We start from the raw sequence: 25947 nt of genomic DNA, 5'->3' as shown, positions 1-25947 counted from the left end.
AAATGTATATGAATGTGTGTGAATGTGTATGTGAGTGTGTGTATGTGAATGTAGGTAGGTGTATATGAGTGTGGGTGTGTGAAGATGTATATGAGTGTGTGTCAGTGTGTATGAGTGGGTGTGTGGCAATGTGTATATGAACGTGTGTGTGTATATGAATGTGTGTGAGTGTGTGTGAAGATGTATATAAATGTGTGTGTATGTGTGTATGGGCGTGTGTGAAGGTGTATATGGATGTGTGTAAATGTGTATAAGTGTGGGTGTGTGTAAATGTGTATATGGATGTGTGTGTGTGTGAGAGGATGTATATGAGTGTGTGTGTGTGTGAAGGTGTATATGGATGTGTGTGAATGTGTATATGAATGTGTGTGTGTGTATGTGAGCGTGGGTGTGTGTGAAGATGTATATGAATGTTTGTGTGTGGGTGTGAGTGAAGGTGTATATGGATGTGTGTGAATGTGTATATGAATATGTGTGTATGTGTATGTGAGCGTGGGTGTGTGTGAAGATGTATATGAATGTTTGTGTGTGTGGGTGTGAGTGAAGGTGTATATGGATGTGTGTGAATGTGTATATGAATATGTGTGTGTGTATGTGAGCATGGGTGTGTGAGAAGATGTATATGAATGTGTGTGTGAAGGTGTATATGGATGTGTGTGAATGCGTATATGAATATGTGTGTGTGTATGTGAGCGTGGGTGTGTGAAGATGTATATGAATGTGTGTGTGTGTGTGTGAAGCTGTATATGGATGTGTGTGAATGTGTATATGAATGTGTGTGTGTATGTGAGCGTGGGTGTGTGTGAAGATGTATATGAATGTTTGTGTGTGTGGGTGTGAGTGAAGGTGTATATGGATGTGTGTGAATGTGTATATGAATGTGTGTGTGTATGTGAGCGTGGGTATGTGTGAAGATGTATATGAATATGTGTGTGTGTGACGGCGCATATGGATGTGTGTGAATGTGTATATGAATATATGTGTGTGTGAGCGTGGGTGTGTGTGAAGATGTATGTGAATGTTTGTGTGTGAGTGTGTATGAGGACTGCCCACTCTGCTCCTCCCCTTTCCTCCCGCTCCCCAGCCATTCTGACTGCGCAGTGGGTGCTCTGACCTTTCATTTGGACCAAGGACCACATGACCGGCATTTCTCAGGACAGCCCTCATTCAAACAGTTCACTCCCCCTTCCCCAACCAGTGCCGTTTATTTTTCCAACCCACACAGTCTCATATTCAGGGTGGAAAATGCAGTCACCCATCTCTGGGATCCTCCTCTTCTCTTTGAGCTCGGGAAGAGTTTTCTCCACCTGACCAGCCAGAGTGGGACTGGAGGCCTGGAGGGGCCATGGCAGGTTCCAGGAGAAATGGACCCTACTTCTGGGGCTCTAGTAGGGAGCTGGGAGCTGGGGGAGGGGGGGTTGTGGGGACAGGCTTCTTTGTTCCCAGACCCAGGCCTGGCCTGGATTTTTCTGGAGGGGACAGTGGGAGGGAGCCCTGGCTCACAGGGAGAACTGGGATTTGGTTATTAAACCAAGTTGCAAGTTGAGTCTGCTTTCCAGCCAACTTTTCTTCCCACCTCACTTTCTCCTCCAGATAATAGAAATACCCTGGAGGGGTTCCTTTTCTCCCTGGCAAGCTGAGGGAGGCAGGGGCCCTGCCATTGGCCACTCCCTGGGCCTGGGCCAACTCCCCACCCCCGCAACAAGGGGTGCAATTACATCAGCTGCTCTCTCAGGCTCTGGCCGTTGCTGGGGGAGGTCCTTGCCCTACTCTGATGCTGGCCTCCTGACTTTTGACTTTCTCTGACCCCTTCCAGGCCTTGAAATCATGGCAGCAGCAAGACTCAACTGGGGCAGCATCATGTCTGGGTTTGAATCCCGGTTCAGCCACTTTCCAGCTGTGTGATGTGGGGCAAGTCAGGTAACCTCCTTGGGCCTCAGTTTCCCTATCTGCAACTGGGGATGACAATAGTGCTCTCTTCCTAGGTTTGTTCTGGGGGATCACTGAATTAATATTTGTTAGGTATTTGTGCTTTACCTTGCACTATGTACGTGTTGGTTAAATACATACATCATTTCCCTAATGATGGCCAGCTAAGGAATAGGTGGATGGGGTGGGTCACTGACCCACTAACCCTGGCTTCATGCCTCAGCACTTACTCATTCCCTGGCACTTAGCTCTTATCCCTGCATAGACCCAGGAAGTCTGTAACTTTTTGCTCTCTTTCTCAGGGTTTAAATTCCACCCCTACTATTTACCCTCTGTGGCACTTTGTCTCCTGGGGCAGGGATATCACAGCAGAACACAGAGGTCAGCTCAGGAGAAAGTCTCCCATCCTGACTTGTCTCTCCTCCACTTCTGCCACAGCAGCCACCCCCAGGGTGGCCTGAAGGGAGGTGCCCCAAGTGGCAGGACTCTTCCCAGTGCCTTAGGTCTTTGCTGTTCTGGAGAGGAAGTGGCAGCTTTGCCTGCTGGGCTAGGGACTTAGGTTTTGGTTTGAGCATGGAAAAGATTCATTCACAGAAACTCCCCTGCCTTCCTGAGGCAATGATCCTGATCCACTAACCAGCTGCTCTCGCTGGGGCTGGGGGAGTGCAGGGGGCTTTGCTCGCCTTGAAGGGCTGGTGGAAGGATTCCTCCCCAGCTTCTCCCTTTTCCCCAGGCTCAGATCCCACCAGGACTGCAACCCTTAGCCCTGTCTGGTCTCCCCTGCAACCCTTGAGGCCACCCTGGAGGCTCAGCCATCCATTCACCCCAGGTGGGTCCCACACCGCCTTAGCTGCCTCTTCCTGGCCCTGTGGCAGCCTGCCTCCTCTCCCTTCCCTCCTCTGGTTGCTCTCATTGTGGGTCTGGAAACTGAGGTAGCCTTGTCGCTGGGGCCTGGGGCCTGGCTTCTCGATGCCCAGAGTCCTCCAGCTCTATTCTGCTCTCAAATATGGAGCAAGCACCCACACTGTGCTCTCCAGTGCCTGGCTCTGATGGAAAGGGCCAGTTGGCCCTGGTCACCAGGGAGCCTCTTGACCAGAGTGCAGCCCTCAAAGAAAAGCCAAAGGGCCATGAGATGTCTTCCTTCCCTCCTCTCCCATTCCCTCCCCTCCCCTCCCCTTCCCTCCCCTCCCCTCCCCTCTGCTCCCTCCCAGAAATGTTTATTGGGCCCTGCCTTTGTAGCAGGTGTGGGCTGGGCTCTGACCATAGAAGAAGACTTCCTTGCCTTGAAGTTCAGAGGGAACCTGGTTGCAGGCACCAGGCAAGGCTTTCCTTTCTTTGAGTTCCACAGCTCTGCTCACTGAGGGGTTCCAAGGCAGAGGCTGAGTCTCCACCATCAGATCGTGGGCTTCCTGAGGGTAGGGCATGTGGTTTCTGCCCCTCAGAATCTTCTGTATTCATTGATTCACAGTTCATTCATTTACAGCACTCAGGAATGCTTCTGTGGGCCAGGCATTGTGCCGGGCCTTTGTGAGCTGATCTGTTTCAGCAGGTGCCATCTAAACTGGTTTCTGGTGGATGAGAAGAAGCTAGTTCTGGGAAGAGTGTTCCAGGCAGACAGAACAACACGTGCAAAGCCAGGAGCCTGAGAGCTATTGAGGTAGGCTGAGGCAGGAAGGGGCTTTGAAGATACAGTGACTCACAGGAAAGCAGGGGCCTGTCTGGGGAGCTGAGGAGAAAGAAGTCCTTGAGAATGGTTGAAGATTTTACTTCTGTGGCAGGAGAGAAAACCCAGGAGAGTGTCAAGTATCATTGCCCAAAGGAAGACAGGAATTCAGCATTCTGCGGAATCCCTGACTCATCGCTGGGGGTGGAGGGAGGTGGGAGAAGACTGGGCTGCCTGAGCTTCATTTCTAGCCTTCCAGGAGGACGTCAGCAACCTCCTTGCAGATTCCTTCCTCCTCTGCCCCCTCAACCTCCCTGCCCTTGCAGGGAATGAATCCCGGGGCTCTAGCTGTCATCGAGTTCTCCCTGTTGTCTAATCCTAGTCTCTCCTGCTGCATTCTTGCGTGTCCTTGGAGATTAACCACAATTTGGGGCCTGCAGTGTCTTTTCCCAGTGCCTGGCAAAGGCACTCCCTAGCCTTAACCTGTCCCCACTACTGTCCTGGGCCACAGAGGCTGGGTCCAGGGCATGGGGGTAGTTTCCAGGAGACAGTTTGATCCTCAAGCTGCAGGCCAAGCCTCCATCTTGATCTCCAGGATTGCTTGAGGTCTTAAATCCCACTGGAGAGGTCTAGAGAAGCCAGGAGAAGCCTAGGCTCTCTCTGTTCCTGTCTCTTTCTTACCATGACTCTTATTTCTCTTTTCCCTGTCTCTCTCCCCATCTCTTTCTCTCTTCCACTCTCTCTCCACAGATCCCACCCCACCCCAACCCCCACCCCCGACATCTTTTTCTGGTTCGGTCTTCCCCTCCCTCCTTCTTGCTCTCCTTTTCTTTCAGTCCCTTGCCCTCCCTACCTGTAGGGCTCAGTCTCCATTCCCATCCCTAGCCCTCTTTCTTTCTGATGGCCCCTGGCAGTGCCCTGGAACGAGAATGAGGAGGTGGACTTGTGGGGCTGCAGGTGGCCTGGCAAGTGGCATTGTGCAAGATAGCTCTCTTCCTTGTTAGGGTCCGAGGGGATTTGGAGGGCCGGCCCTAGTCAGCAGCCTGGCTTTCATTCCAGGCCTGTTGGAGGAATTCATAATAAAGGGCCTGGCACTGAAGTCCTGGGTGGCTTTAATTTTCTGGAAGAGAGGCAATACAGTTGCTTCCCTAAGGGGGAAACCCTGTGTACCCAGCTGAGGGAAGGTGAAGAGCATGTAGTAGTTAGGGTTTAAGCCTCCCCTGCAAAATGTCCACCTCCAAACTGTTGGTGGGACTGAAGACAATATTTTGTCATGGAGAGGGGACTGGTTGAGAGGCAAGAAACAAAGGAGGAAGGAGACCAGACCCTTCTCTGGCCAGTCAGTAGCTTCCCCGGGTACCTGAGCCAGACTGGGTATGCCTGCCCTCTTTATGGGCATCTGAAGGAGGCAGGAGATGAAAATCTCCGAGTATGCAGAGGAAATGAGCTCCTAGAGAAGAGGCGAGGACAACGGAAACAGTCAGTGGTCCTGGGGTGGCATGATAGGCCTGGAAAGCCGGGAAGAGTGTTTCCTCCAAAAAGCAAGCAATGCCTTTTGGGGAGAAAATGAAGCTATGTTGGCTGGATTCTGGGGGCTCCTGTGAATGAGTGGTAGAGATGCTGTCCCTGGGGGTCAATAGGCCTGGGGCTCAAGTAAGGTCTGCTTACACCAGGGATGGACAGATGTCAGAGGGCCCTGCAGTCTACACAGCTGTGTGGAGCACCGTGCAGAAGCCGAGGGCCTGGCCCTGGGAGCTCAGGACTTCCTCCCTCTTGAAGTGGTGGGTGAGGCCTGAATATTTTACCTGAACGTGACACAGGGCCGGGGGAGGGAACTGTGAGAAGAGGAGGGAGTTTAGGAACTATCTTGGTGGCAGGCCCAGAGTGGGTGACCAAGGGCGCTGGGGGCTTGTAGGGCTGAGGGCAGAGCACACCACTGCCCACCACCAGAGCCCCAGGAACCCCCAGGACAGTGTCCTGCTCTTCTTCTGAGGTCCTTCCCCTCACTGCCTCTGTCTTTCTGTGTCTGTTTTCTACTACCCCTTTCTTTGTTCCTTTCTTCTTTCTTGTCCTGTTCTCTGGTCGTAACTCTCCCATCGGGCCCTCCTGTCTTTCTCTGTGTCTGTCGCTCTCTGCCCCCCACATCATGGTTTCTTCATACTATCTAGTACAAGGGGAACCCCGTCTCTCCATAAACCCACTGGACACTGGGTGACCCCTGCCTGTGTGTGTGTGGTGGGGGGGTGCATGCACTGAGCACAGGGTGCAGGGGGGTGCATGTGCCCCAGGCGGGAGTGAAGGGCGTGGATGAGTGTGGAGGAGCTACTGGTTGAGCCAAGGTGGGGCAGGCTGTGAAGGGTCTGGTTGAAGATGGAGGGGTGAGGGCTGGGGTGGGGGCTCCTGTCGCCCTGGGTAGACTGCAGGGTTAGGCTTTCTCAGCAGAGGCAGCCCTAGCTCTGCCCCTGGGCTCCAGCTTATTCTAGGGAAATTTCAAGAGCCAGCCCCACCATGGCCAGCGCACACAAAGCACATTGTTCCACTCCCCAGGCCCTTGCCCCAGTCCCTGCCAGGGTTGCTGCCAGTTCCTGGAGGCAAGCTGGCAGCCTCACTCCTGAGGCCAGGGCCGCTCACCTGGCTCAGTGGGAGTTCCTCCCTGCTGACTCGTCACCGTCTTGAGCAGGGCCAGGAGCATGCCAGGCTTGCTGACCCTCAGAAATGGCTCCCGGTGGCCCTTTCTGCCAGCTGTCCCCTCCGCACACCTTTCCCCATTCCAGGAACTGGCCCGGCTGTTCTGCCCTGTGTTCCTACCCCAGCTTTTTCTTTCTCATGAGTCTTAGCAGAGATCAGGTCTCCCACGTGGGAAGATTGCTCTCTCTTTACTCCATAGTTCAGGCATCAGTTCCTGTCTGCAACTCACCTCCTCTTGGAGGCCTTCTTTGGTTACCCACTGTCCATCTCAGATAGCCCATTCCTCCTTGCTCTGCCAGACTGCTGGACCCACAGCAGACACACTACATGATATCCAAGTTTCCTGGCTAAGTGCCGTCCCAGGGAGCAGCCTGGGGCAAGAGGGGGTACTGACCAACACCCACCACCTGCCAGGCACTTCCCATGCATTATTCACTTTGTTCCCGCAATAGCACCCCAGTGCTATTATCCCCATTGAACAGATGAGGAAACTGAGGCTCTGAGAGGTCAACTGATTTGCCTGAGGTCACACAGCAAAATTTCAAACCTAAGACACTGTCAAAATGATGTGGGGATGGCAGGGGCTTCCAGGGCAGAGGGAAACAAACCATCCAAGGGAGTCAGTATGTCCCAGCTCCAGGGCATGTTAGGATGGAAAGTCCAGATGTTGCTACCAGAGTTTGGGATGGAGGCAGGAAGATGGATGAAATGACCTCTTGCGGGCTTGCCTGGGTTTAGCGTACTCTCTGCCCTTTCGGTGAAGATCCCCCAGCACCACTTTCAGAGGGCTCCCCGCTTTGCCTCCCCTGAGGCAAACACTTAATAGCTCCCAGGCCCCGCCCAGTTCTCCCCAGACCCACCTCTTGTTTCCCTCCTCAGGACAGGCTCCATGGTGCCTGGGGAAACCTGGCTCAGAGCAACCCCCTTCTTCCTGCTCCAGTGGGCACCCTACGCTGCTCCCCTCCTTGAACCACTTAGGCTAGGATACACCCAGGATTTCTACCTATGGCCCTCCTCTGACTTTGCGGTGTCAGAAGAACCTGGACTCAGACTTCCCATCCCTGGTGACCATCCATAGCGCCCATCCCTCCATCTCCCTCCTTTTCCCACCCTGTCTGTGCTCCTCTTTCTCTCTTACCTTTGATGTACCTACTATGTGCAAAACTGTGCTTGTGTCAGACCCATGGCCTGAATCTATGCTAAGCAGGTCCATTGACGGCCACCCAGACGAGAACATGAAATAGGGTAAAGGGGTGCAGGCAGTGTATTGTGAGAGCTCCAGGGCAACAGCGAGTGCAGGCGGGTGCCATCTCAGAAGTTTTCCTGGAGAGATAGCGTTGAACTGAGCCTTGGAGGATTCTGATAGGCAGGGAAGGGGGCATTTGTGGAAGGCAGGCCTGCAGGCTCCTCCCCAGTGTGGAAAGGCCAGAGGAGTTTTCCATCTTGGACTGTGAGCTGCTAGGCAGGGCCCGTATCCTCCAACACAGTGCTTTTCAAGCTACCTGAAAGAACGACTAGTTTTTTTTTTTTTTTTTTAAATCCCAATCTGTCGGCCGGGCGCAGTGGCTCATGCCTGTAATCCCAGCACTTTGGGAGGCTGAGTCAGGCAGATCACTTGAGGCCAGGAGTTCGAGACCAGCCTGGCCAACGTGGTGAAACCCCATCTTTACTAAAAAATACAAAAATTATCTGGGTGTTGTGGCACACACCTGTAATCCCAGCTATTCGGGACGCTGAGACATGAGACTTGCTTGAACACAGGAGGTGGAAGTTGCAGTGAGCCGAGATTGCGCCATTGTACCCCAGCCTGGGCGACAGAGCGAGACTCTGTCTCACAGAAAATTCCAATTTCTCATAAACTGATAATATTGTATAATGCAAAGAAATGATTAGAAAGATAAAATAAGACAAAGTACAGTTTTTTTTTTTTTTTAGACAGAGTTTTGCTTTGTTGTCCAGGCTGGAGTGCAGTGGCACGATCTCCGCTCCCTGCAACCTCCGCCTCCCGAGCTCAAGCAATTCTTGTGCCTCAGCCTCCTGAGTGGCTGAGATTACAGGCACCTGTGACCATGCCTGGCTGATTTTTTGTATTTTAGTAGAGACGAAGTTTTACCATGTTGGCCAGGCTGGTCTTGAACTCCTGAGCTCAGGCAGTCTGCCCGCCTCAGCCTCCCAAAGTGCTAGGATTTCAGGCTTGAGCCACTGCGCCTGGCCCAAACTCCGATTTTGTATTGTGGGATTCAAGAGAAAAAATTGCTATAAAGAGTCTAAATGCCTGTGCTTGGTCTCCTCACGGACTTTGTCCCTGGCTGGTCACAACCCTAACAGTAGGTTGTGACCAGCATTTGAAAAACATGAAGTAGAATAGAATAGAAAACAGAGTGCTTTACATGTTGTAGGGGGAAGTGTAGTTTTGCGAAATGTTCATTTCAAGTTTCTGCACACCCATGTGTGTCGGCATTGGGTTGGGGGTGAAATGCATTACCGTGGCTTGTAGTTGGGTGCCCTCCCATGGTGCTGTAGGGGCTGAATCTCCTCTCTGGCTCTCCTGTCCCCATCCTAGCTCCGTTGCCCTCCATCTAGAGTCTGTTTCTTCATCTCCTCCCCTCCCATCTCTGTCCCTCTCCTGGTTCCATAGCAATGGTCCTGCTCAGTAAACCTTGGCCCTTCCACTTTCCTGACTGTTTTTTCTAGACAGTCTTCCTCCTCCCTTACCTCTAACAGAAGCTGTCTTCCTCCTAGATCCTATGTAATCAGGCCCCAACCACTATGCTTAGCCCAGGGCAGCCCTGAGACACAGAAGAGGGAGTCCCTGCCCTTGAGAAGGGAGTGGCAGTGCTGGGGAGTCAGAGCTGTACTGCGGAGTCAGGGAATGGAATGTATAATGCAAAGAAATATGTGACAGGAACTGAACCAGGAGCCTGGCCAAAGGCTCCTCCTTCCAAGCTGGTGAGGAGAAGACCTGGTGCTCGATGGAGGTCCACAGTTGGTGGACCACACGACCCTATCCAGGGCTCCCACTTGGCTGGTGCCTCCTCTTTTGAGGTTCTGCTGATGCCCAGCTCCCACTCTATGGACATACTAACATTTGTTTAATCAATTCTCTATAAATAAACCTCTGGGTTGCTTCCACTCTTTTTGGAATCATGAGTAAACAATGCTGTAATGAACATCTCTGTATCTCTCCCTCACCACACCTGAGCTACAGATTCCCAGAGGTACCCTCACTCCAGCTCTTGTTTCTTACATCTTTATACACACACAATCCAAATTCCTCCTGCTTCTCTCAGCATCCAGCTGGCCTGGTCTCATGTCATGAGGCTAAACATGAGCCAGAGGTTTGGAAATGTGGTCTCCTTCCTCAGGCCATGCACCCTCCTTGCTCACAACTACTCATTTGGTTTCTTCATCCATACTTGCCAAATATCTAGCTGTATCCTCAGGGCTCTTTGACTGCAAGTAACAGAAACCCTGATTCAAAATGGTTTAGACAATACAGGAAGTTTTCATTTCCTGAGAAAAGTCCCTAGGGACCGTGGGTCTAGGGAGGGTAATTGAGTGGATCTATCACATAATCAAGGATCCAGGTTCTGTCTGTTTTTCTGCCCTGCTATCCTCAGCGCGTTGATTTGCTTCTCAGGTGCTATAGCGCCCTTCATGTTTGTAAGGTGGCTGCTCAAAGTCCAGACATCGCATCCAGACATAATATGCCTGGAGGTTGAAGAGGGGCCATATCTTTCTCAAGGTCTGTTTTTCAAATAAGGAGAACTTTTCCCTGGAGTGCCCCTAGAAAACTTACTCTTGAGTTCTCATCAGCCAACATTAGGCCACATACCCATTCCTTTAGAGAGAATGAGTCTTCGCTAACTGGTTGGTGAGGCACAGGGCGTTACTGTGGAGGAGGCGGAGAGGGTTGGGTTTTAAAGGAGGAAAGGGGTGTGGGGACAGAGGCTGAGTAGACAACCAACCATGAGTACCAAAGTGTCCCCAGTGGAGAGGACTCTGCTTCTGTGTTGCTCAACCAGCTGGCCCTGTGATCCTACTCTGGAGATTTACCTTGACTCTGATTCAGTTAGAAAATATTTGTTGAGAAGACGGAACTCCTGAGGGAGTTTGTTGTAATGCGAGAGAGTGAGAGCTGGGTTAGGGTACAGGACTGGGAGAGAAGGCAGAAGCTGCTGAAGCTGCAGACAGGAGGTCTGAGCACTCCAGCCCTTCTCTCTGAGGGAAGGAGTTAGGAGGGACTCAGTGAGTCCCTGTTTGGGCTGGGTTGGACACAGGGGACTGACTGACTGAGGTAACCTTTGAGGTAAGAGGTCTGGGTGGGAGGGCACCTATCCCAAGCCAAGCTCCCCTAACTTTTCTCCTGACCCTCAGGTGGGTCTTGTCCTTGCGCCCTGAGCCACAGAAGGACAGGAAGAAGAGAAGGAGGGCTGTGAGTCAAGAGCCTACCTGGGGGGAAAGAAAAACACAGGAAGTGACTCAAGGCCTGTAGGGTGGCCAGGTGGCCAGCAATGCCCCAGGATGGACCCTGAGGGAGTTGGCTGAGGGCAAGGGTCCCCTCCCCAGAGGCTGCCGGTGCATGCCATCCTGGCTATTTCTGCCAACCATGTTTCCCACAAATCCTTCCCCTCCTCACCACAGCAGGCTGCCCACTCACCCACAAACCCCGTGGCCAGCTGTTGCAATTCCTGGCTCTGGTCCACCCCCTGCATCCGGGAGGCTCAGCACCTCTGACCCCAGAGGGTGGGTCAACCCCTTCCCCTGCCTGTCTCCCTGGCCTTCACACCCTGAAGGAAGAGATTCCAGAGCCACTAGAGGGTGGGGGTCTTCTGAGTCAAGCAGTGGCCCCTGTGTGCATGCACGGCAAGGTGGAGGATCTGGGCCCAGGCAGAGTGACAGGATGTGAAGGTAGAGGGAGCCCCAGGAACCACTGGATCCTTTCTGTGTGCACTGTCAGAGGGGCCTTTGTCCTGCCCACTGGAGGCCAGAACCCCAGTGAGTATTAAAGTGATATTTTGCCTGCCTTTACCACTGTTTTTATGTATTAAGCTTCCTTAGGGACCTCCAAAGAGAAGTGGATGGGCCCAGGCATGATTAAAACATATTATTTTAAAAATATGTTACACGTAAGGTTAACAATTTGTTTTTTCACTTATGTTAGACTTCCTTCCATGATGGTATATACATAAAGCTTCCTTATTCTTTTTTATTTTTATTTATTTATTAAATAGAGACAGGGTCTTCTTATATTGCCCAGGCTGACCTGAAACTCCTGGTCTCAAGTGGTTGATCCTTCTGCCTTGGCCTCCCAAAGTGCTGGGATTTAAGGCATGAGCCACCATGCCCAGCCCCTTATTCTTTTCAATAGCAGCAGAGTAGTTTGCTCTGTGGATGTGCTATTATTTACCTAACCACCTCCCTATAAATGAAGCTGTGATTTGTTTCCCTTTTTAAAAATTATAAACAATGCTGCCATGAACAGCTTTGTACATATATCTTTGGGCAGTTGCATAATATCCTAGAAGTTAAACTGCTGGGTCAAAGAATATGAACATTTATTTATTTATTTATTTATTTATTTTTATTTTTTCTGAGATGGAGTCTTGCTCTGTCATCCAGGCTGGAGTGCAGTGGCGTGATCTCGGCTCACTGCAACCTCTGCCTCCCGGGTTCAAGCGATTCTCCTACCTCAACATCCCGAGTAGCTGGGATTACAAATGCCTACCACCACGTCCAGCTAATTTTTGTATTTTTCATAGAGATGGGTTTCACCATGTTAGCCAGGTTGGTCTGAAACTCCTGACTTCATGATCCGCCCGCCTTGGCCTCTCAAAGTGCTAGTATTACAGACATGAGCCACCGCACCTGGCCAGAACATTTAAAATTTAAGAGATAATGCCAGGCCGGGCACAGTGGCTCACGATTATAATCCCAGCACTTTGGGAGGCTGAGGCGGGCGGATCACCTGAGGTCAGGAGTTCAAGACCAGCCTGGCTAACATGGTGAAACCCCATCGCTACTAAAACTACAAAAAAATTAGCCGGGCGTGGTGGGAGGCACCTGTAATCCCAGCTACTCTGGAGGCTGAGGCAGGAGAATTGCTTGAACCCAGGAGGCAGAGGTTGCAGTGAGCTGAGATCGTGCCACTGCACTCCAGCCTGGACGACAAGTGTGAGACTCTATCTCAAAAAATAAACTAAACTAAAATAAAATATAATAGCTAACGCCTAATTGCGGCAGAGTGTACTAATTTTCATTTCATTAGCATTGCATGAGATTGCCTGTGTTGCCACGTCTTCCGCAACGCTGTATAGTATCACCTTCTTCATCTTCGTCAATCTGATAAATGAAAAATTAGATCTTGTTTTAATTTGCATTTAAAATGATTAGTGAGATTGAACATTGTTTATATTTTCATTAGCCAGTTGTGTTTTTTGTGAATGACCTGTTTGTATTCTTTGCCTATATTTTGCCATTGGATTGTTTAATCTTTTTCTTACTGTTTTAAAAAATGTCTTATTTTAAATTAGGAAAATTAGCACTTTGTCATACATCTTGCAGGTACTTTTCTCTTATTTTGTCCTTTGATTTTGTTTATGGAGCTTTTTCCTTGAATGTCTGTGTAGGTACATTTGTTAATCTTCTTTGTTATGACTTCTGTTTTGTTCTATGACTAGGAAAATCGCTATCCCAGGTTCATGAAAACATTTACACATATTTTCTTCTGGCACTTTTATGACTATTTTTAAAATGTTTTCCTTTCTTTAAATCTTTGATCCTGTTGGAATTTATGTCCATATTAGGAGTGATGTAGCGAATCCAGATTTATTTATTTTTGATCCAAATATCTGACTAGTATCTCAATTTATTGAATTGAATTCTCATGTTTATTTGGGCCTATTTAAAATTGTTTTATTCTTTCCAATTGATCTGTATGCAGGCACCAGTCCCATACTATTTTAATTATTGTAGCTGTATAATATTTTTGAAAAATGTTTTATAGTGCTACTCTTTCCTTGTTAGTTTACTTATTTTTCCTTCCAGGAATGTTCTATTCATTTATATTTATTTTTCCAGAGGAATTTGTATGTAATCATTTTGTCAAATTATCCCCCAAAAGCAGCTGATATTTTGTACAGAAGTATGCTGAATTTATAGTTTAATTATGGTGACACTGACATGCTTACAATATTACTGACTTTTTAATCCAAGAAAAAGGTCTTTCTCCATCGATTCAAGTCTATGTGTATGTCCCTCATTTAGGTTTTACAGCTATTTCCATGTATCTGCACATTTTTTTCTATGTGTTTTATGTTAGGTTTTTGTTAACCTTATTAATGGGATGTTTTTCCATATTCTTTTATTAGTTATTTCTTGTATTTAGGAAATCTTGTTTTTAAACTAGCCACTTTGATAAATTCCTGATATTACTAAAAGTTCTTTAGCTGATTCTCTTGGAATATCCAAGTATAGAGTAATATCATCCAACGATAATAACTGCTTTCTTTTTACAATATTTATACCTCTTATTTTATTTTTCATCTAACTGCGTTGTCAAGTAATTGCAGAACAATATTAAATACTAATGGTGATAGTTTATGGGGAGAGCTGACGTCAACTTTAACGGGACTGCTTTGAGAGTCTCCCCATTAAGCATGTTGGGAAAATTAATCTATTTTACATGTTAATATAGTAGGTTATGTTGAGTTTCCCAGAATTTGGCTTTCTTGTACTTCTGGAAAGAATCATACTTAGTCTTGACACATTCTTTTGTCAACACAGCTTTCATCAATACTCCCTTCCTTAACTCAGAACTTCCTCCGTCGTTCATCTTCCTCCCTTGGAAGCAGAGGCACAAAATCAGGGCTGGAGGTGTGAGGCGGGGGCATGGCCAGGGAAGAGCTGAGGCTCAGGACGTAGCTGTTGGCCTCCTGTCCCGAAGGAATGAGGATCCACAAGAGCCTCCTTAAGGCTGACAGAGTATGTGGAGACGAGCAGGGGGATGAGAAGGCCTGGGGAAGGGAGGAAGGCTGGAGAGGACTGAACAGCAGGGGGCAGGGGTCCTTGGAAGAAAACCAGGACTCTTCTGCTTGCCCCCTGAGGAAGCCCTGCACCTCTGTCACCCTCAGGACTATCTTGAGCCCCAGTCTTTTGAGGGAGGCATGATCCAGAACTTTGGGCCTCTCCCAGGCTAGTGGACTCAATGCAGGCACAGGTGGCTACTCTTACACTAGGACAGGGAGGCTAAAGGAGAGCCCTGAAGGTGGCAGGAGGTCAGGAAGAGGTCAGCCTGGCATGGCTATTTCTTAACATTTGCAGCATGCAGCCTTCATGCAGCAGCTTCTGAAAGCAGTGACCCCGTCCTCCCCCCTATCTCCTCCAGCATCCCTAGGACTGTTCTTTGATCCTAAACATATGAAGTCACGGCACCCTCCCTCCATTTCTTGAAGCAGTTTCGAAGTCCTCTGGCCATGACCCTTTCTTAGGAACCTGGCTGACTTCATCATCACTCTTGGGTGAACATTGTGCCCAGGGCTTGTTGGAGAGAGGAGAGGGTTAGAGGGAGGGAGGGAGGGGATTTTCCAGTGTCCCCTCTGGGCAGGGATTGAAGTGGCAGAGGGTGTGGGTGATGTGCTGAGGCCAGGTAACCAGGAGACAAGAGGGCCCTTTAGATGTCCTCCCTGAGCTGCCCTTCCTTTCCTTACAACTATCAGCTCTAGGAGCACAGAAGAGGAAATTCCTTGACCTAGAACCTTAGCATCTTCCAGGCCTACAAACCTTTAATTAATGCAGTCATTTAAGAGGAAGGAAGGTGGTTTTGTAACTGTGTTGTATACCTGAGTGAGTATAGACACATTCTCCCCTCTTTCATCAGGAGAGAAAATAGAGCATATAGACAGGTGTGGGGGTAAACTAAGTTTTAGGCAAAGTGAGAAGAGCATGGTCAGCCATTGACAGGAGGCCAGCAAGAGTGAGTGGTGGACACCCTGCTCTGGAGGCAGGGGACTGAACGACGTCTGGATGCTGACGAAGCTGTGAGCATTAAAGGGTTCTTGAATCTTTTCCTGCTACTTTTGGTGCATCCCAGTAGGGACAACTGAAGCCAACCCTATTTCCCAGCCATGGGAGACTGGGAATATAGTGGGAAGGCTGGTCAGCAGGAAGGGTCTCCTGCCATCAGACTGGGGCTAAGGACAGAAGTACAGCTTCTGACAAGAAAGGCAAGAGCAAGGCGGGTCCCAGCCTTGGGGGATCCAGGACCCTGGGCAGGCACTAAAGGCAGGGACTTGGATAGAAAGAGGCAAGATGGGCCCTGGAGGTTGGATGTGCACACACAATAAGGGCTAGGCCTTCAGAATGAGGTGGGGTGCATGGCAGAATGAGGAGCCCTTTGGGCATTTGAGGCACAACCCAGGAGGGCTTTCCCTGGAGCCATCTTGCAAAATCACGGTGGATTCTTGACTTGTGTGGCTTCCTGTGGAAAAGTAGGTGCCACTGGTGGATCCTGTTAAGTGCCCTGGCGTGAGTCTTACTCATTTCCAGTCTTCTCAATTTCTGCACCAGGCTCAGGCCTCCGGGGGAAGTTTCTAGTAAACGCATCCCAGATGTGCTGTATGAGGCTGAGCCAAGAGGGCAAGATGACTGATTTTTGGAAAAACAATGCAATTTCCATAGAAAAGCCTCTTCTTTGGACAGATACCACCTGGTGTTAGCAGCTTAGGGACACCAACAGCCCCTGCCCTCCCCTCCCTAGAACCAGCGATCCTCAGACTTGGAGGGATCCTTTCCAAACTATGCTAGAAGCAAAAGAGAGATGTGGCAAAAGGGGAAGATGGGAGATACGGCAGAAGGCAAAGTTAGAGAGAATGTTCTCTGCTTTTAAGGGCTCATGCAATTAGATGGGGTCCACCTGGATGACCCAGGAAAATATCCCAATTTTAAGGTCCTTAACCTTAATCACATGCAAACTCCCTTTTGACAAGTAACATAATGTATTCACGAGTTCCAGGCATTAGGGTGTGGACATCTTTGGGAGATGTTATTTGGCCTGCCACAGCATTTATGCATTCAGTCTTTTCTCCAGGCACATTATCTTTGTAAGGAAATATTTGTAAAGTGTGCAGTATTGTCTGCTGGCAACTTGATATAATTTCTCTCCCCTAACCTATGCTTCCCTGGCCAGCAGGGGCTGGAAGCCAGGGAGCTACAATCCTCAGAATCCTCGCCAGCCAATGAGAGGCACTTTCACAAGATTTGGCAGATGGAAAATAAGCATAAATCATAATATTTTCCTGGTGGCAGCTGTGGGCAGCTGTGTGGGCTTTAGCAGATAGGAGATTTTTGAGAAGCCTCCAGGCATTTTCTTTGCTTTGGTGCTAGAGGCTCAGGTATCTTGTGGTTTCAGCAACTTCCTAACACCCTAAAAGCTAGCAAAGAAACCAAGCCAGCCTTTCCACACCTTTGTATACACTAATTCCCAGGGCTAAATCCCTTTCTGCTTGCAATGCCTAGAGTGGCTCCCATGTTCTTAACTGACTGATACAGAGACCTTGTTGACTGTAATGATTTGTAACCAGCTTGCTTTCACTTAATAATAGATCATGAAGACAAACCTGCATGCAGGTCTTTCAGGAGTCTTAAAATTTTCCACAGAATGTGAGTTTTCAGGCCAGGCGCAGTGGTTCACGCCTGTAATCTCAGCACTTTGGGAGGCTGAGGTGGGAGGATCACTAGGACAAGAGATCAAGACCATCCTGGCCAACATGGTGAAACCTTGTCTCTACTAAAAATACAAAAATTAGCTGGGCGTGGTGGTGCATGCCTGTAGTCCCAGGTACTTGGGAGGCTGAGGCAGGAGAATCACTTGAACCCAGGAGGCAGAGGTTGCAGTGAGCTGAGATCGTGCCACTGCACTCCAGCCTGGTGACAGAGTAAGACTCCATCTCAAAAAAAAAAAAAAAAAAAAAAAAACAAGTGAGTTTTCCTGGCTGTCGGCTGTACCATCACATGGATGTATCCTAATTTATTTAGCCAAGACCCCATCGTTAGACATTCAGGTGGTTTTTTGTTTTTCACTTTTATAACCCACACTGTCAAGAACATCCTTGGCCATCAATCTGTGTGCACAGTCAGGAGTATTTAATTACAATGTATTCTTGAAGCGCATTTTTTAGTTAAAGGGCATTAACTTTTTGAAAGCTTTTATGGCTGTTTCTAGATAAGTCGTCTGTGTTTTCTTCTCTTGGCCTCCAAGACACTGCCCTCTCCCAGTTCTCCTCCCACCTCTCTGGCTGTGCCTTCTTGGTCTCCTCAACCTCCGAACACTGGAAAGCCCTAGGGCTCAGTACTGGCACATCTTCTGTGTCACCTCTGTGCTTACTCCCTTGGTAAACTAAGTCACTGTCATTGCTTTAATACTATTTATATGCTCATGACCCTTTCATTTATATCTTAGGCCTGAGACTTTCCCCTGAACTCCAGACTTTGTATTCAAATTGTCTGCTTAACATCTCTTCCTGGAGGTCTAATGAGAAGATCAAAATCAGTATGTCCAAAACTGAGCGTCTGATCTTCTCTCCCAAATCTTCATTCCCCATAGTCTTCCCTCTCTCAGTAAATGACAACTCCTTCCTCCAGCTTGCTCAGACCCAGAAACCTCGGAGTCATTCTTGACTTCTGTCTCTCTTTCCCTTACTCCCTTTGTCCAATCAATGAGTAAATCCTATCAGCTCTATCTATCTTCAAAATACATCCATAATCTGGCCAAGTGTGGTGGCTCATGCCTGAAATCCCAGTACTTTGGGAGGCCAAGGTGGATGGATCACTTGAGCTCAGGAATTCGAGACCAGCCTGGCCAACATAGAGAAACCTGTCTCTACTAAAAATACAAAAAATTAGCTGGGCCTGGTAGCACACACCTGTAATCTCAGTTACTTGGGAGGCTGACACACGACAATCACTTGAACCCAGGAGGCAGAGGTTGCAGTGAGCCAAGATTGCGCCACTGCACTCCAGCCTGGACGACAGAGTGAGACTCCTTATCAAAAACAAAAACAAAAACCATCCGTAATCTGACCACCTCTCACCCACTCACCATGACCACCTGGGCCAAGCCACCTACCTCTCTCAGCTGGATTATTGCATGGCCCCCAACTGGTCTTCCTGCCTGCCCCCTTGCTTAGCCAATTCTCAGCAGTGGCCAGAGTGATCCTATTAAAAGCAGATCAGATCATGTCACCCTTCTGCTCAGAACCCGCTGGTGGCTCCCATTTCCTCAAGCAAAAGCCGACATCCTTATAGTGGCCACAAAACCTTAACCAGCCCCTACCCTATTGCCCCCTGACCTCCTCTCCCCACTCTTGGCTCACTCAATCCACCAATCCACTCCAGCCACTTGAGCCTTCTTGCTGTTTCTCAACCATCCCAATCAAGTGCCCACATTGAGCCGTTGCACCAGCTGTTCCCGCTGCCTAGGACACCTTCCCCAGGTGTCCATGTAATGGGCTCCCTTGCTTCCTACAAATGTCCCCTTTGCACAGAAGGGGCCTTTTCTGACCCCTTCATCTAAAATAGCAGCCCCTAGTCATCCTAACACTCTCCTTTTCTACTTTAGTTTTCTCCATAGCATGTATCACCATCTATCAAGTATGTATCAACATAAACTCAATGATTTTGTTTCCTCTGTGTCTCTTTTCATTAAAATGTGAGTTTTTTTATTTTATTTTATTTTATTTTGAGATGAGTCTGTCTCTGTCGCCCAGGCTGGAGTGCAGTGGCACGATCTCAGCTCACTGCAACCTCTGCCTCCCAGGTTCATGCCATTCTGCTGCCTCAGCCTCCCGAGTAGCTGGGACTACAGGCACCCACCACCATGCCGGGCTAATTTTTTATATTTTTAGTAGAGACGGGGTTTCACCGTGTTAGCCAGGATGGTCTCGATCTCCTGACCTCGTGATCTGCCCTCCTCAGCCTCCCAAAATGCTGGGATTACAGGCGTGAGCCACCGTGCCTGGCCTAAAATGTGAGCTCTTTGAGGGACAAATGCTTTTTCTGTTTGGTTACTGATATCTGCCCTAAGAGAGTACTGGAGTGTAGCAGTTGAATGAGAAATATTTCTTAAATGAATAAGTGAATTTGTTATTTTTCTTCTAGTCTACAGTCCTAAGGCAGCACAGAAGGCTCCAACATGGACTATTTGTAAAGCATGTCACAGTTCACATGTGTGTCACAGTTAACTCCACCAGATTCTGGCAGAGAGGAGGCTGCAGTGGCAATAAATGTTGCCTCCTACGTGAGGGATGTGGATGTGTTAACTCACCTGATGGCGGGAATCTTGCCACAATATATACATATATCAAATCATCACATTGGACACTTTAAAAATATACAATTTTATCTGTCAACTATACGTCAATAATGCTTGAGGGGGGTGGGGAAGAGCATTGTTTCACTGTTAACCCTTTTTGTGCCATAGTTTTTTGTCTGTAAAATGGGGGAAATAGTAACAACCATCTCATAGAGCTGTCAGAATTAAGTAAGATAATTCATGTAAATAATTCACATAGTGTCCAGCACATATTAATCACAAATAATTGTAAGTTACTTTATTCCCATTTTATAGCAGAGGAATCTGAGGCTCAGAAAATTTAAGAATTTGCTACAGGTTGCACAGTGAGAGGTAGAGTGAGGTTAGAACCTGTGACTTCCAATTCATCATACTTTCTCCGTTAAACTCAAGTTATAGAATAACGTAATTAAGGGTGTGGGACTCTTCCCCCAAAGCCCTAAGGCCAAAAAGAGCTGTGGAGCCTCTTGATTTCCTTCTTTTGTTTGAATCCTCGCCAAGACATTTCTGGCAAAGTCATCAGCTAACCTCTATTGGGATAATCTGTGCCTGGGGGACCCACTGCCTCCCAGGCTGCGTATCCACAATAAGGCATTCAGTTTGTTGTGCTATAGGATCAAGGTGGCAGACGGTGTTAGGTGCCTGCTTTTCCTCCCCACCCTCCTTCCTAATACAATTCCAGCTCTCTTCAGGGCAGCAGCAGTGTGCCCAGCAAAGGCTAGACTTTCCGGGCTCCTTTGCAACTAGGGTGGGCCTAGACATGGCCCTGGCCATGTTTCTCTCTCCAGGCCTGAGGCCTGGTGGAGGGGGCCTGTGGGCAGCTCTAGGGAGGGTCTTGCCCCCTGAGACATGGAGGTGGCAGGCCCAGGCTGTACTCCTGGGCTTCCCATCCCTGGTTGTGCCAAGGAGGGGTGTGGTGGTGCTGGGGGAGGGAAGGGGGCCCTGGTGAGTGGGGAGCATGTCCTTGCAGGATCAACTGTATGGTTTTCTTGCTTAAAGGGGGGAGTTTTCAGCAGGCAGCATGCTCTGCTCTTCTCTCTCCCCACTTTTCTTGCCTGCAACGTGGATGTGATGGCTGGAAGTCCAACAGCCGTTCTCTGAGCAAGAAGGAGGAAGCCACAAATTCAGGCGGGAGGGGCAGAAAGCTAGAGGGAGCCTGGGCTGTGGATGGCAGCACACACGGCTGTAACATCAGCAGTAGCCTGCTGCCACCTTTGTGCATCTCATTGTGCAAGGAAAATAAGCCCTCCTCAGTGATGCCTCTGAAAAAACTAAATATCCAGCAGCAGAGGGAGGGCTAGATAAATTACAGCACCCACGTGGTGTGATACGATGTGGCCTTGAAAAATCTTATTGTGCATGACTGTTTATTAAGGTGGGAAGTTATTGCTGAAAAATACGAATGCTAAGAGTATGTTCAGTATAGTGTCAATGTCAAAAATCCGTATACGTGCCCCGTGATCCCCAGCTCTAGCTCTCTCAGGGTATACTGTGCCCCAGCAGCTGCTGCTCTTATTCTGGACTGCCACTGCTTCCCCCACTAGACCTTGTGGCCTGAAGGACAGAACTGCGTCTCGCCTTTCTGGAGCCCAAGGGCCTTGCCCAGGCCCCAGCACCGACCAGGCAGATAGTAAACATCTGTGGAATAATTGAATGAGAAATTGGCAGCCAGAGACTCCATGCCACCCTTTGCTGCCTGCTCAAGGTTGGTGGCCTTGAGGGTCTGGGGTCCTCAGGTGCCTGTGTTTCCTGGTCTTGCTGACCTCTCTTGGCTGGTTCTCTGCCAGGCACTATCACCACACTCATGTTGGTCTCCCAGGCCAGAGGTGGTGGTATCCACCCTTGGCTGCTTGTCAGCCTTGTCTGGGGAGTTTGAAATAATTACCAATGCCTGGGTCTCACCCCATACCAGTGGAATGAGAAGCTCTAGGAATGGGCTGGCTTTGAAGCCCAGGGACCAGCTGCCTGCTGTCCCTACACGGCCCCTGTGACAGACAGTGAGGAATAGGGCTCAGTTATGATCCTAGAAGTGGAGCTCAGTTCTTGCCGGCCACTGCCCACTGTAAAGAGATCATCCCTGCACCATTTCACTGTACACAGGCAGGGTTCTGGCCGCCCCTGAAGGGAGCCCTCTAGGAGCAGCCATCCCACCTGAATGGATGACCATGTGGGAGTCCCATAGGCCAGACCCTCTCTAAGACTTTACTAGATTAACTCGTTGAGTCCTCACAGCCAGCTGTGACACGGGTATCACTACCACTATTGCTCTCACCATCTGCATTTTACAGAGGGGCCAACTCAGACACAGAGAGGTTAACTAGCCTGCCCCAGGTCATACACCTGGCCAGGGACAGGGTGGGGTTCCGTCCCAGGCAGCCTGGTGCCAAAGTCTGGGCTGATGTGTCTCAGCACCTTCTATGTGCTAGGGACCTTCCCACAAAGCAGCAGTCCCAGAAACTTGAAAGGGAGAAGGTATGGGTAAGAATTCAAAAGAAACAGGAATATTGAGAACAGCATACTCTTCTGCACTTTTTTCCAGATCTATCTTGGCCGTGGGTGTCGCTCCTGCATTTGTTTCCCTCTGACCCTGTCCTTGTCCTCTCCTGCTTGTCCTTCTGGAACCCTTCCCCTTGTCCCCAAAGAACCCAAGCTCCCTTTAATGGAATGATGATGTAATTGCATTACCGCCAGGCCCGCTGGCTTGGCCGCCGGACGCAGGTGGGCATCCAGTGGGTGAGGCAGGGGCAATGGAGACAGATGGCACCCGAAGGGAGATTCGATTACCTGCTTCTTTCCCAAAGCCAATCCGCCTGATAACTGCGTTATGGCCTGTTATTGATAGGCTTCTTCTCTGCTGCTGCTGGAGATTTGGTTTGTCTGTGACTTTTTACATCCGTAGGAACTCAAAGATGAATGAGGCGGGGCCCAGCTCGGAAGTCTAGGGAGGACAGAGGAAGGAGGCGGCAGGCATGAGTGCTGTGGGGACCGGGGGAGGCGGGAGGTCAGCCAGGGCCACGTTAGAGCTTGGGGTGAGGAACATTTGGTGAGACAGTCAGAGAGGATGGGGCTGGAGGCGGGCATGCTGGGGCCTTCAATGCCAGGCTGAGAAGCCTGGTTTGTGAGAATTGGGAGCTTATGCTAGGCTCCTGAGCAAGGACAGTGACAGGTAAAAATGGCTTTGGGGAAGAGGAGCAAGTGGGTATGGCAAACATAGGGCAAGATAAGGACTGCTGGGACCTCTGTCTGCCCCTGTGAGTACAGAGAATGAATCAGTGGCTTGGACTCACTGGGTTCAGACCAAGGAAAAAGGGAAGTGAGGCAGACACCCACAGACACTGGGCTAGACCCTTGCCTATGCTAACTCTCACTCAGTCCTGGAAGCAGGCCTATAAGGCATCTTGGTATAGCAACCTGGAAATGGCAGCCTGGTGAGGATGAGTCATCGCGGGCTCACACAGTGGAGCGGAGGTCCCACCCGGCCATCCTGATGCCAACACACGTTCTCCCCAGTGAGCAGCTCGGCCTTCCAGGGCTCAAGAGGCCAGGGGTGATGTCTGGAGGGGCAAGAAATAGCCACACACTTTCCTAACCCCTCTTTCCTGCACTTAGAGCTCACAACAACGGCCAATGCAACTAGCCACTGCCTCCCAAACACATCAGCTGACACGTACTCTATCTAAATGATGCTCACTTGACAAACAAGGGCGTGGGGCTCAGAGAGGTCAATGGCCTGTCTGGACCACACAGCGGCTGCATGTGACAGGCTAAGCAGCGCTTCCACTGCAAGCCTGTCTGGTTCCCTTCACCACACTGTGTCCATCCCCAGACTCTGGCTCCTGTATTCCCGGACTCCACTTTCTCTAATCCTGGGATTAGTGAGGAGGGGGAATTGGCAGCGTGGCTCAGAACAAGCTGCTCAGCGTGGAAACTTTCTCTGAGCATCCCCAGGCCTGCCTCATCCCCACTTCATCTCCCTTTTATATCCCAGACCTCTCTCTCTCCAGGCCTGAGGCCTGGTGGAGAGGGCCTGTGGGCAGCTCTAGGGAGGGTCTTGCCCTGTGAGACATGGAGGTGGCAGGCTCAGGCCGTACTCCTGGGCTTCCCATCCCTGGTTGTGTCAAGGAGGGGTGTGGTGGTGCTGGGGGAGGGAAGGGGGCCCTGGTGAGTGGGGAGCATGTCCCTGCAGGAAGCCAAGAGTCTCGGAGGAGGACCAAGAATGGCTGGGCCTCAGCCCAGCCCCTAATCCCTCTGCACACACTCCCTTCCCTAAGGATTTTCCCTTGGAAAAAATGTGTTTAATTTTCTCAGCTCAGAGACAATGAATGGAGGATTTGGGGTGGGGTGAGGATGGGTGATGGAGGAGGCCCATGGAGTTTGCCATGGGAAAAGACGAGCAAATGGCAAAACCAGTTTCTGACATGCCCTCTCCTCAGAAAGAAGCTGGAAGCTCAAGCCTGACTATAGGACCAGCACAGCCCCTGGCCAGCCGCATGCTGCAGAGGCTCTGGCTGACTGTCTCTGCTCGCCTGTTCTGTTGTTTGCATGTTCTCAGAATAGGAGACCCCTAAAGACAGAAACTGCATGTGCCCTGCACAGGAAATCTTGTATTGGTGAGTGTAATTACTGTGGTGGGGTGGACAGTGATGGAGGTGGTCATAGTGGTGGAGGCCACGGTGGGCATGATGACGGTGACAGTGTAGTGGTGACGGGGGTGGTCACAGTCATGGAAAACCCTGAAACCATGATGAGCACGGGGAGAGGGGGCAGAGGTTGAGAGATGGGCTTCGTAACTTGACAAACCTGGGTGTCCATCCCAGGCCTATCTCTCTCTAGCAGTCACCTGGGCAAGTCAGCCTCTCTGAGTCTCACTTTCCTCGTCGGAAAAATGGGATTCACAGGAGCTATTGTGGAGTGTAGGGATCTGAACACTGCTACCCAGGGTGGGCACTGACTCCCTCCGATTTTTTCATTTCATGGGGTTCTTTAGCCCCTCTGTCTGCCCAAGAGCCTTCCCTTCTGCCCACAAACTTCCTCCAGTTGTTCCCACTAGCTCTTCCCTGAATCACCACCTCAATTCCTTCCTTCCTTCAGAGCCCCACGCATTCTAAAAAAGAAGTCTACACACACTGCCTCTATTTCCTGACCTCCCACTTGTTCCTAGGCCCTCTCAGCAGCCTTCTGTTTCCAAACCCTATGGAAACTGCGCTCACCAAGTCAGCAGAGGCCTCCTCCTCTCAGCCTCAACTTCTTGGGGGAAATTGGTTCTAGGGCCAGCAAGACTTCCAAAGAGCCTCTTCCCAGCAGGTTCAACCTCTCATCATCTGAAAGTCTTTCTGCTCCCCTCAGGGATCCCTCACCAAGCCCTCTGCCCCTGAAGGTTGGTGCTCTGAGGGCATCCTCCTCTCTCTGTGCACTCGCCATCAGAGTGGTTTAGCTCCCCTTGTTCCAATTCCAGTTGGCCACAAGCAGCTCCCAAGTCAATTTCTCTGGTTCACTGTCCATTAGTTGACCCAGCTAGAACCCCACCCCTGGCTCCTGACGCCTCTCCTGCTGGACTCTTCAGCATGTTGGATGAAGGCCATTAGTGCTGAACTCACCATACTCTTCCAAGATCTGCCTGCTCCTCCCCATCACCCCAGAGCAAGCCCTTGGCTCCTCTCCCCTTCCTAGAAACTCCCACCAGTGTTGTCAGTTCTCTTGGGTCATGAGTCCTTAAAAATGAACACAGAATCTAATTTTATTTTCAAAACATGAAACCAGTTCACCATTTAACTTTGCTCTTATTAAGTCTATTATCCTGATTCATCCTCTTTGGTATTAAAGTCAATAAATCGTATAAATCTTGAAACTTTTTAACTCAGAAAAATAAACTCTGTTATGACAATCCTTGACGTGTTAATCTGTGTTGTGTAAACTGTTAGCTTTAAAACACAAAATGCTTTTTTTAACATGGTTGTGTCTCAGAAACTTCCTGCACATCATTGTGCTTGCTTTTAGTAACAGCAGACTAGGTAATGGTGATCAATCTTCTTGCTGAGGGCAACTAGAAGAGCTATATATTTTTTAAAAAAACTACCACTACCACCACAACACCAGACCATTTGAAGCATCTGAGCACTAATAAGACAAACAAGATAGCAGACAATTATTGAGCTAGGATATGGAGAGGACTGAGACTAGGGAGGTGAGCTTGGCTTTTTTTTTTTGAGACAGGGTCTTACTCTGTTGCTCAGGCTGGGGTGCACTGATGTGATCACAGCTCACTGCAGCCTTAACCTCCTCAGCTCAAGCAATCCTTTTGCCTCAGCCTCCTGAGTAG

At 49.6% G+C, this 25947-nt stretch overlaps 1 long non-coding RNA gene across 2 annotated transcripts in view; it reads left to right on the top strand.

The window, feature by feature from the left end:
• The window catches only part of LOC134810301 (uncharacterized), a 54849-nt gene extending 29337 nt beyond the window's left edge, over positions 1–25512 (top strand). Inside the window, exons 2-6 of one of the 2 annotated variants that reach the window (XR_010158022.1) lie at positions 1817–1920; positions 2663–2758; positions 3479–3586; positions 24062–24238; positions 24790–25512. This is a non-coding gene — a long non-coding RNA (uncharacterized LOC134810301). The remainder of the gene's footprint in view (positions 1–1816; positions 1921–2662; positions 2759–3478; positions 3587–24061; positions 24239–24789) is intronic. The other variant, XR_010158023.1, reaches the window with a different exon arrangement.
• The last annotated feature ends 435 nt before the right edge of the window (positions 25513–25947 follow it).

Source organism: Pan troglodytes, chromosome 5 (assembly GCF_028858775.2).
Source record: "Pan troglodytes isolate AG18354 chromosome 5, NHGRI_mPanTro3-v2.0_pri, whole genome shotgun sequence".
NCBI classification, from domain to species: Eukaryota; Metazoa; Chordata; class Mammalia; order Primates; family Hominidae; genus Pan; species Pan troglodytes.
Note: the sequence above shows the minus strand (reverse complement) of the source record. Positions and strands in the feature narration are given on the sequence as shown.